Source organism: Lissotriton helveticus, chromosome 5_1 (assembly GCF_964261635.1).
Source record: "Lissotriton helveticus chromosome 5_1, aLisHel1.1, whole genome shotgun sequence".
Classification (NCBI taxonomy): domain Eukaryota; kingdom Metazoa; phylum Chordata; class Amphibia; order Caudata; family Salamandridae; genus Lissotriton; species Lissotriton helveticus.
In genome coordinates, this window is record NC_136065.1 from 492141068 (window position 1) to 492153915 (window position 12848).

Sequence of the window (12848 nt, forward strand, 5' to 3'; positions counted from 1 at the left end):
GTCTGCGAAGGTACAGGTACAGGGGCAGTAGGAACAAGGACAGGTGGTGGAACAAACGTAGGGTTAACAACGGGCTGACCCGCAGCCGCTGGAGCAACAAGAGGAGCTACAGGAGGAGCTACAGGAGGAGCTACAGGAGCAGTAGCACCCTGTACATAAGGAGGTGGTGATTTCATTAAATACGATAACAAGGAATCCTCTTTCGAATCTTCTCCTTTCTTCTCTAGACTAGTCGGTAAAACCGGATAACATTTATCTATTTTCATGTGATGCAATCTAGTAGAGATTTCCATTTCCTTTTCTTCTTTTTCCTGTTTACATTCTCGTATAGTTTGCATTATCGGAACGAACCCTTGTTTTTGATCCTTTTTAAGTTGTTTGATTTCTTTCTGCTTGGCCTCTTTACGCCATATCCGAAAGGAATCAAACATAGCTGGCCTAGCTTTCTTTAAAAATAATTTAGCCTCAAGATTATCTAAAATCGAAAGTTCAAAAGTTCCTTGTGGTGGCCATCTAAGGTCACCGTCTTTCTTTGTATAGCGGACCCAGTAATCATTATATATTATAGGACCCACCCCATGTCGACTATAAAGATCATGTATCGGAGTTCCAACTGGAGGTATCGGACACGAGTCCTCCAACCGGGAATCCATTGCGCAACATTGGAAAATACGAAACAAACCACTATGGCTAGGCATCGTGCACACTAACCTAGTATCAAACTTCAAGGATTACCGAAGTAATTAAACCTTGTGTAAGTCAAAACCCTCGGTTTTTGGCAATTGCAACTGTCAAATAATACTAAGAACCAATACTAAGAACCACAAATGCAATGGAACCATGCAATACAACAAAGCCTTAAGGCTACCACAAAGCTCGGAGAGCTAACAACAAAGCCTGAGGAGGCTATAACAAAGCTCAGTGAGCTATTACAACAAAGCCTTAAAGGCTACAACAAAGCTTTCGAGAAGCTAGAACAACCACTAAGGACTGGGAGCGACCCACAAATACTTAACTCAGAACTTCAATGGCGTCACCAGGAAGGCCCGTCTATCGTCTCGCTTGTACGTAAGGTCTGCGCCGGGCGTCGAAGACAGGTCGACAGTCAGGGCATCGGTCCGTCGCAGCCGTCAGGAGGCGGGAATCTTCGCAGGGAAAATCTTCGGGCCACTTATTTCGACAACAGGATCGATGAAGCGGGGTGCACCTTCCCTCGGAGATTTCACACGAAGTTCCTCACGATCATCAGGCTTTGGACCGGTACCGCTGAAGTCGCCCCACGTTGGGCGCCAACTGAAGGACTGGACTTTTAACAGAACCAGCGGTGCCAGGGAACAACACCTATAACCTTCATGGGATACCTGTTTCGGCGCACAAACTACAGAGACACGGGACACTTCCTTCGGCGTCAAAGACCAGCGTTTATTACTGCAGGGAAACAAGAGTCATTAGAAGTACATAGGCATGTAAGTTCTGCGAGTCTGCTTCGAATTGCATATGTAGGTCGCTCTCTTTTATACAAAATGTTGCCATTGCACAACATGCGGACAAAAGATTACAATCCAGTTCCCACAGTAAAACTTCAAAAAGGTCGCTTTCATGTGTTCAGAATCTCGGAACATAATTACAGTAGCAGTGCCGGTTCCCAACTGTAAAAGTATGTCTTCCCACCATTAGGCATACCCATTAGAGTTGTAAATGACCAGGAGAAAGAGACAAAGAACAGCTGCAAGGAAGTCAGACACGTGTAGAGAAAAGAGGGTGAGGGTAATATCGGAAGCATGATCGTAGGATCAAAGAGCTGGATCCATCGCCTGTAAGGCTGTCACAATAGACCGGTACAACCAGATTACCCTCAAGCTGGGCCATCTGCCTTCGCTGTGTCATTCCTCCGGCCATAAAGACGCATGAAAGGAATATGCGTCTTCCGCAAGGCTTGGGAACTAGAGGGTCAGGGGGCGAACAGTTACCTGCTCGCTGACTACGTGAGGGCAAGAAACAAAATGGATGCCGTATCTAAAATGGAACCCAAGGGTTCAGATGAAGAACCCATAATATTAGACGAACCCTGGCAGGTAGTGCAGCGAAAATACACACACTTGCCGAACTCGCCATTTACGGTTCGTAGATACCAAACTCGTCCATATTCGGTAATGCCCAGAATGCCGTAAACATTTTTACGGAACCTCACTAGTAGCCTTTACCAACCTCAACAGGAAAGCCAACTAAAAACTTGGGGGTCTGGTTAGATGAAGATCTTTCCTTCTCAATACATATTAAGAAGCGGACCGGCTGTTGCTTCGGCCTGCTTAAAACTTTAAAAAGATTTTTCCCTCTCCTACCGGAGGCGGCGAGGGAAACGGTCACCTGTGCATTGATCTTGTCTCGACTGGATTACGCCAATGCTCTTTATGCTGGTGTTCCGGGCTACCTGCTGAAGAAGCTACAGATGGTTCAAAATACCGCAGCCAGACTCCTATTGGGTCTGTCGGCCAGGGACGGTGTGCATCAACAGTTGTGCTCTCTTCATTGGCTTCCCATGGTGGATGGAGTGAAATTTAAACTCTTGATTTTGGCCCACCGGGCGCTTCACGGGGGTAGCCCTCTTTACTTACAGAGGCGTTTCTCCTTTTATTTTCCTGCACATTCCTTGCCCTCTTCTTCCTTATGATATGCCCAGGTCCTACATTTTAAGCATCAGAGGCTAGAGGGCAGCTCCTTTGCAGTGAAAGCGGCGGTTGCGTTGAATGCTCTTCCTCCTCTCCTGCGCTCCATTCAGGATCCAGTTGTTTTCAAGAAGAAATTGAAAATTCATCTATTCACCTGAAGCCCAGTGCATTACCCTGTTTGGTCTTGCGCCGGGACACTAATGAGTAGCCGCGCGCGCTATAAATTTATATTACATAACATAACATGTCGATCTGGAGCTTGTTCCCTATCCTGGCCATGATGTAGGAGAAGAATCTTCTCCCTGCTTTGGCTCTGTGCACGCGTGGGGTTTCGGCGAGGACGTGGTTGGCTGATCGAAGGTTTCTTTTGGGTACATTGAGGGTGATACTGTCGTTGAGGTATTGGGGTCGGGTGTTGTGTAGGCATTTGCAGGCGTGGCTTAGTATCTTGAAGGTGACTCTCTTCTCGACAGTAAGTCAGTGGAGCCTCCGTAGGTGTTGACTGATGTTTTCGTGTTGAGGGATGCCGAGGACGAGTCTGGCAGCGGTGTTCTGTATAGTCTGGAGCTTGCGGAGTAGAGACTTGTTTATGCTGGTGTAGAGGGCGTTTCCATAGTCCAACCAGCTGGTGATGAGTGTGTGGGTGACTGTCTTGCTTGACTCGGGGGGAGGGATCCATTTGAAAGTGTTGCGGAGGGTGTTGAAGCAGCTGGAGGTGACTCTGTCGGTTCATGGAGAGGGAGGAGTCGAGTACGAGGCCGAGGTTTCTGGCTTGGTTCGTGGGGGTCGGGGGCTGCGAGGGCGATGGGTCACCAGGTGTTGTTCCATGCCGATGGGGTGGTTCCGAGGACTAGGATTTCTTTCTTGTCCGAGTTGAGCTTTAGGCAGCTGTTGCTTATCCAGGCTGCAACATCCTGCATTCCTTCCTGGAAGTTGAGTCTGGTGGTGGTGGGGTCCTTGGTGAGGGAGAGTATGGGCTGGGTGTCGTCGGTGTAGGATACTATGCTGTGGCTGTGTTGTCAGACGATGGCGGCGAGGGGGGCCATGTAGATGTTGAGCTGAGCGATGACCCCTGTGGAATCCCGCAGTTGATTTCCGTGGGTTCGGAGAGGAAGAGTGGCAGTCTGATCCTTTGGCTACTGCCGGTGAGGAATGATCTGATCCAGTCAAGGGCGATTCCTTGTATGCTGGCGTTGCGTAGTCTGGCTACGAGTGTGCGATGGGAGACTGTGTAGAATGCTGCTGATAGGTGGAGTAGAATCAGGGCTGCAGTGTGGCCTTGGTCGAGTAGTGTGCGGATGTCATCTGTGGCGGCGAGTAGGGTGGTCTCGGTGTTGTGGTTGCTTCAGAATCCAGATTGAGAAAAGTAGAGGACAGCGTTGTCTTCGACAAACCTTATCAGCTCTGCGTTGATGGTCTTTTCAGTGACTTTTGCCGCAAAGGGGAGGAGCGAAATGGACCGGTAGTTCTTGAGGTCCGTGGGATCAGCTGAGGGCTTCTTGAGCAAGTGCCTGACTTCTGGGCATTTCCAGTCGTCGGGGAAGGTGTCGGTTTCGAAGGTGGTGTTGATGGTGCTTTGTAATTCGGGTGTGAAGGTGGTGCTGGCTCTGTGGTAGATGTGTGGTGGGCAGGGGTCGTAGGGGCCCCTGAGTGGATGCCTTTCATGGTCAAGGTGGTCTCTTCGGCCGTGATCGGTGTCCAGGAAGAGATGGTGGGCTGGCTGGTGTAGCCGGAGGGCGGGCTGGCTGCTGAGTCAGGCGTATGGTCATTGAAGTTGTCGTAGAGGTTTTTGATCTTCAGGTGGAAGTACGATTCGAGCTTGTCACAGAGGTTCTGGGAGGGGGTGATGTCCGTGGCTTTGCTGCGGGGATTGGTGATTGCATCCCTTTAGACTTTGGTTGGCTCTCCATAATTTCTTTTGTACATATATACTCTTCTCACATGCAATGAAAGCAGATTTGGGTCCCCCTCTCTGTAAATTTCCACTAATTCTTTACATCATTATCATACATTTTTTATACACTGGACTGTCTAATTATTCACGTGGATGTCCTGTGCTCCTTAATTCATCTCAAAATATATTCCCTTTTCTGTAACCACCACTATATGTTTTTTAAATCATTAACTTTAATTCTTGCTACACAGGAATATCTATCATTCTCGCAAAGTTCTTTGCTCCATAATACGCTTTAAAATGTACTCTGTTTTAATACTTTGTACTGTGGTGAGGTAGTTGTAGAATGTGTGAGCTTAGTGTAAAATGGGAGGAATCGCTGGTGGAATGTAGAACACATGGGAGAGGAGTTGCCCAGGAGCTGGAAGGTGTGCGCCGCAATGTGGGCGATGATCACGAAGTTATAAAGGCGGTGGCTGAATAACGTTTCTAGCTTAATGGAAGCATCCACATTTCATTGCGATATTGAAGACGAGCTGGAGATGGACAAGACATGTGGAGGAGAAGCCTATTGGAAAGAGTAGGAGAAGTTTGTCAGCCCCAGTGGAGTGATTTAATGCCTTATTGCACTCAAATTAAATAGCTGGAAGATGACCATTACGGGTGCGATACATAAAATGTTCGTCAGGGAAACTGAGACATTTTACCTGGTTTGTAAGGCAGTTGGGCAGTTGTAGCTGTAAGGCTTCATCGCTCTACGTCACATGCTAAAGTCAGTGCATGTATGTCAGTGACGTCTGGGAGCACACAGGGGAAGCAGTCCACGTACTTGATGCTGCATGCTATTGGGGGGGAGGGCGAGGGGGGGGGGGTTAAAGCAGACCCAGAAAACTTGAATGTGGAAAAGGCCGCTTTATTAGGAACAGGTGCACATCACAAATAAATAACCTCGGCAAAGCCTTCCAAAACTAGACCTCACTGAATAAATAAATAAACCTGACCCCGCCCCCACCCCCTCCCCTAAAATTTCATGGCCCCTCCCCCACCCATACAATACAACATTTCAAACATTACAACAACATTATAAAACATGACATCATCATTAATAAACATTACGTCATCATATCAACCCCAATAACTTACAAATACCAGGCCCTCCATTAACCAATCACCTGCCTGCCCCTTCACCTCTGTCAAACCCCCCAAAACGTATGATCAGCCAACCAATTACCAACTTATCCTTTCCCTGTCGCTAACACAAACCTGAGCAATAATCAACCAAAATCTGACACAAACTGCCCTGAAACAACTAGACCCCGCACTGCAGCTGCTCCAAGCGACAAATTACAACTGCAAAAAAACCCTTGCACCCCTGCTCCAAACAAAACGCCTCAAAAAACTGAGAAAACTGAAAAAACAAAGGAAGAGCTAAACTATTGGAAAAAGGGGTAGGGCGGGAGGGTGGGACAAAAAACCTAGCTAACCTCCCAGCCACCAGGTCACCAAACCTAAAATGGTGGCTGGGGGGGCGGGGACAAGGTGACTTATAAGTTGGGCTGCAAAAAACCTACCAAAATGCAGCCCAACAAGAACCTTCTAGAAGGCTCTGGAAGGGAAACCCCTTCCCCCCCCCGCAGCCCTCCCAAATCGCCCGGGGGGGGACCTCCCTGTGGTCGGCAGCCCCCCCCCTTGGGAGGGAGGGCGAGGGGGGGGTTAAAGCAGACACAGAAAATTTGAATGTGGAAAAGGCCGCTTTATTAGGAACAGGTGCACATCACAAATAAATAACCTCGGCAAAGCCTTCCAAAACTAGACCTCACTAAATAAATAAATAAACCTGACCCCACCCCCAGCCCCTCCCCTAAAATTTCATGGCCCCTCCCCCACCCATACAATACAACATTTCAAACATTACAACAACATTATAAAACATTACATCATCATTAATAAACATTACGTCATCATATCAACCCCAATAACTTACAAATACCAGGCCCTCCATTAACTAATCACCTGCCTGCCCCTTCACCTCTGTCAAACCCCCCAAAACGTATGATCAGCCAACCAATGACTAACTTATCCTTTCCCTGTCGCTAACACAAACCTGAGCAATAATCAACCAAAATCTGACACAAACTGCCCTGAAACAACTAGACCCCGCCACCCAGAAAGGTGGGGGGGGATCAACACTACCCACCCCCCCTTTCTGCCCCCCCAATAGGAGAAAGGGTGTAACCCAAAAAACACTCACCGCTGCATGGTCAAAGACCTAGCCAAAACTTCCCTTAAATCCAACAAATACAGATCCATGCCCATTCTGGATAAATGGACTCCATCGTCCCTAAAAACTCAACCGACTTAAAACAAATCTCTCTATGGGACACTCTTCCAAAACCCAGCTGACGGCAAAATCTGGAAACCTCAGCATTCACCTTCTTTCTGGCCCTGTCAATCGCTCTAGGATTCACCGCTCCTCGCCAAATCTTACGGGGAATCAATTCGGTCCAAAAACATGGCAACCAGCCCAACGTTCCTTAAGGAAAGCGAAATCCCTCTTCATTGCCCGCAACAAAACCACCCCTTTAGTTGCACAAAGATCATTCTCGCCTAAGTGAATTACTAAAATATCTGGACAACAACCCCCAACTATTCCTTTGTTAAGACACGGAACTAATTCACTCCAAAGCATTCCCCCTTTTCCTTTCCAAACAATATTGAACATTTTATCATTAAAACTCAACAATTCTCCAAAATAACTTTGAGCCGCCTGAACCCGGGCCCATTTAATGAACGAATGGCCCACTATCCAAACCGTCACCGCTTGAGATCGGGGCCCAGCCACTGAACCTGTAAAAGAGAAAACAATGAATACTCAAGGAAAAGAGGATGACGCATGCTCCTCCCCTGAGTCTCCCCGCACATAACGCTGAAAGCACTTAGACGACCAGCGCCCCAACCTCATGATGTCCCCTTGAGACCAGCCCCTATTATACGCTTCTGTCGCAGCAACAAATCGAAACGAGTGCGTTCCGAATTGGTTTCCATCCAAACCAATATGCTGCAGAGCTTTACGCAAAACCATGCGCAATTGATGTGCTGTAACAGGTACTTTGTTAATGTGCTGAAAAACAAGATCACAAGCAAATCCCCCTGATAGAGTGCGCCAATGGCGAGCCAACAGCAATGGACATGTAATCCTAGGAGAACGCGCTTCTAACCACACCCCTTTACCCAATTTCCTTTGATCAGTCTTAGAACTGGAGAGCCACACGTGAACACCTTCTTCTGAGCAAACAATATCTCTCCAGAAAATCCCAACCTTAGCTTTAGAACCCAACAATTCTGAAACCCGAAAAGCCCCCAAAAACATAAAAGCCATCAACATGGCAAACATACAAGCTTCGAAATCATCGCTACAAACTGAAGGCAGAACAGCTAATATCCGAGCCAATGTCTGCCAAGATAAAGGAGCCCTAGACATTCTTGAACCTCCTCGCTCCCTGGCCCAGCCCTCAAGCATTCTTTGCCAAACTCACCAGCTGAAGGAGAATAACCCCAAAAAAGTTTACTCATGAAGGATATCCCTGCCAACTTTCCTGCGATGGTAACTCTAGACAAACCTTTGTCCATGAGGTCCAGTATGAACTGAATCACATCCTCAGAACGGCGCCAAACTTCCTCACGCCTGCACGCCCCAGATTCCAAGAACTCCTTCCATGCCAAAGAATAAGCTGAACGCGTGGACACAGACAAAGAACCTACCACCAGTTGTAATACCCGACGTTGCCTACGTGCCACAGATGAATCGGTATTGGGGTCGGTGATCTGTCCGCCTCCCTGGCCAGTCCACGGAATCTCCCCCACTGCGAACGAGACAAAGCATCCGCTATGTCATTGTCCACACCAGGAATGTGCAAGGCTCGAAATGCAATGTCATGCTTCAAGCAACCCAACACAAAGACTCTCATTAGCTTCAGTACCTGCTCATCTATGGCCGACTGCCGATTCACAATCTCGACCACTGCCATGTTGTCAATACGGAAAAGTACTTTTTTGTGTGCCAAATCCTCTCCCCACAGAGTCAAAGCCACCAGCAAAGGAAAGAGCTCAAGAAATGTTATACTCCTTCCACCGTTCAACCAATCTTCCGGCCACCGCTCCGCACACCATCTCCCATTCCAGTACAAGCCAAAACCCTCACTGCCCGCAGCATCTGAGAACATCTGCACATCCCACTGAAAGTCCACATCTCTGACCAATGGCACACCATGAAAGGAAGTGAGAAAAACTTCCCACATCCGCAAATCTTCTTTGACTCCCGCTGACAGACGTACACAATGGTGCGGCAAATGTTGTCCAGCCAGAGCCCTGCCCAACCGACGACAAAAATTCCTCCCCGCTCTCACCCCCCTGCACGCAAAATTAAGATGCCCCAGCAACACCTGAATTTCTTTCACCTGCACCTTCTGTTTCAACAACATACCACTCAACAGTTCCAGCATCTTTGTTTTCTTATCCTCCGGTAAGCGAGCCTGCATTGCCACAGAATCGATTTCAATGCCTAAGAATGATAATACCGTGGCAGGACCCATAGTTTTCTCAGGAGCCAAAGGCACACCTAATTCCTCCATGAGCCCATGGAAAGTGTCCAGAGCTGTCTGGCACTCCGCGGAGCCCGGGTAACCAACAAAAAAGAAATCACCTAAATAGTGCGTTACCAGAGAATGACCAGAATGGTGTGTGAAATGCCACTGCAAAAAAGTGCTGAAACATTCAAAAAGAGCACATGACATGGAACAACCCATCGGCAATGCTTTGTCCACGTACCATTTCCCTTCAAAATGGATACCCAGAAGACACCAGTCATCTGGATGGACTGGAAGCAGCCGAAATGCAGACTTAATGTCACACTTAGCCATCTCAGCAGCTGCGCCCGCGGTCACAACAAGTGACATGGCCACGTCAACTGAGGAATATGAAACCGAAGCAGCCTCCTCATCACTGAAATCATTCACAGAGGACCCTTCCGGCCACGATAAATGCTGAATAAGTCTGAACTGTCCCTGCTCTTTTTTAGGGGGAACAGCCTTTACGACGCGGATGTTACACCGCCGTGCCGTTACAACACAGTTTTCCAACGCAAGTCGTTACCACGACTTGCGCTGGAGGGCGCTGCAGGACAAGGAATTTTTTAATTTACTATCCAACACCTTCCCTACTGTACGTAGGCTGGTGTTAGAATAGTAAATTAAAAAATTCCGAAGTCCGCAACCCTCCAACGCAAGTCGTGGTAACGACTTGCGTTGAAAAAAACGCGTTGTAACGGCACGCGGTGTAACGGCACGCGTTGTAAAGCCGTACATCCCTTTTTTAGGGACCACACCAATTGGTGAAATTATCAAATCCTGGATCGGCCAGTCAAGAAAAGGGCCTGCCATCTGTCCTTCACGCACTTCTTTACTCAATTTCTCTCGCACCACTGCCTTATGCTCGAAAGCTGACTTAAAGTTTTCTGCCCAACGCCTCTGCCTTGGTCCCAAGTAGCCCAAATGAAAACCAAACTGAAAACCCTCCAACAGCTTCTGCTTAACATCTACATTCTCATAATACTGAAGGGCCTGCTGTAATTGCAGCAGCTTAACTGGCGTATGAGCCCTTTGGCCCAGAGCCCTGCGCACCTCTACCTCCCCGACTCCCTTTAAACTGCTGTGATGATCCTGACGCACCTGAACCTGTCTGATTCCCTTGATGGCCACCTCCCGGTTTGGGCCCCCAACATTTAAACAAAGGGTGTCGCCTTCCGTAGCCGGAGCACTCATGCCTATATTTGCAGCATTCTCTGGTGCCAACCCCTTATTGAAATCCCAGCAAGCACCACTTCCTGACTGTGTACTTGAACTACTCCCCACCCCTCCCCGGGTGGGCTTGGCCTGAAAGGGCTGATAAATTAACGGGAGCCTGCTGGCCGTAAAAATGGTCTTGCCCCCTGAGGCGGCCCCCAACGTATGCTGCCATAAATCAGTATCCAACTCCCCCCACTTTGCTTCCGGGTCCCATGCCATCCTTGCCCTAAATTCTTCATCATACTGGGCCCATGCATACCCCCCGCCAGTAAGCTGCACCTTCCGAATCACATCCATGTATTTAAATATAGAAACGCTGCGCTCTGGAAATTTCTCACAGTAAACACTTGCATATATTAGAAAAGCCGCGGTCCAATTCTCAATAGTCAACGGTAGTTTTGGGCGTTCTGCTAGCTCATACTCCTCTTCCTTTGAACCTTCCTTAGACCTAACTTCACGGTGAAGGAGCTTCAATATCTCCACATACTCACCCTTCCAAATGCGCTCCTTTGTTGCCAACATTAAATGAGCGCCTAAAGGTTTAGTGACTCCCATATAGGGCAATTTTTTAATCTTCAACTCTTTACTTTGAAGTGGTTCCTTAACCCCTTCTGCAGCATCAGTATTTGTACCACTTTCCATCTTACCTTCCACTGACCCAATACTGTCATCTGTGCCTACACCTGTGTCTTTTACATATCTTCCTTTCAACAATCTCCCTTCCCCGACGCCCCCAACCCCCTCCACCGCCGTCCCCACAGACACCATTTTAGGTTTGGCCTGTGTAACTGTCTTCTCACCTGGCTCTAAAGGAACTGTCCTTGCAGACTCCGCCCGTGGCGCTGCAAAATCCAACATGGTCCTTCCTCAAGGAGCCCTACTGGATGGGCCGTGCTCTCGTCTCTCCTTTGACCTTTTTGCCTGAAAAACACTATGTGACACATGAGAGGGCTCCCCCCCCTCTACCTCATGCAATTCCCCTTCTTCAGGACTATCCTCATCATAGTCCAACACCACCGGCTCCATCTCCGGAAGCCCCACATTATCAAAAACCACACTTCGGGTCTTACCCAACCCGTCATTAGAAACATTACGCTCAGACTGATTAGAAAGTCCTCCTTGAGGGGGAGCAGACTGTACCCGCCTGTACCTCTCCTTTCGCTGACTCTGTAGCTCCATAGCCGACGGTAAGGTAGACCACCTAGACCTGCTATTCGTTGGGGCCAGCGATGTCGCGCCATACCTTCGTGCGCTGACCACAATGGGCTCCCCCGGTGGAACAGAGAGGGCCGCGCTAGGCTCTCTCCTCACTTCACCTCGGCGAAAATGGACTGGACCACGCCCTACCGAGTCTGGACCGCCACACCGCTCCGCAGCCTGAAAAGAAAAAGTTTGGACTGGTGTGCTGGGACCCCTCAGAACAACACCTGCTCTAGACTCTGGCCGCTGAGAAGCAACTACACCAAATGAGCTTCCTTGCAAACTATCCAAAGACAAAAACCCTACCTGTACCTTTCAAAAAAATCACCCCTCACAGGTGAGTCAACCACCACCTCTTCATCATCACTGTAATCCAACCTATCTGCTGTCACCTCAGAAGACTAGAAAAAATGGTTAGGGGTTCTGCCCACCTCACCCTCCCGTACTTGAGCAGGAGACATCCAAAGATGAAAAAGTAGAAACAAATGGTACTGAAGGGATCAATCCACTTTTAATTATCTAACAAGATACAATTAATTGTCTTGTGATTTGCGAATTATACGCAGCGTAAATATATATTAATTCATATACACATATATGAGCGAACAGCCAGAGAGGCACAATGTAAACAAATAACACAGTCTATATACAACACATCACATGTACATTATATACAAATACACAAAACACTTACAATACCAAAAACACTTCTCTGTACCCTTGAGACAAAAAAATATATATATACACCAATTTACATATGTACCTCCTCTTAATTTGGGGTGGAGTACACAACAAAATGGTAGTCCCAAAAACAAAGCACCAGGGTGTTGACTTATCAACCAGGCCTATATTTGTGTTGGTGCACCTAGGAAAAAATCAAATCTTCCTTAAATTTTTACAGGGAACTCCGTTCAAAGCATAAGGTGTCGACGCAGTCGCGGTCGCGTTTCAGCCAGATGATATAGGCTTCATCAGGACATGGGTACTATTCTTCACGGCCCTGGCTAAACCTCGGGCTGGTATCGCCGGCTCCCCCACAACTACCCTAATGGGTGGGGTAGGAACCACCGTCTCGGGTCTCTTCCCGTAGACTCTTTATATCTTCACAGTGTCCGCCCAGATAGAGAAAAATATCTGAAGTGGCTCAAGTCTCGCAGTCTTCCTTCAACATCCGAACAAGGTCGGCGGCACGTAACCTCAGTGCTCGCTACAACGCCTCTCCAGCCAAACCACCAGAGAATC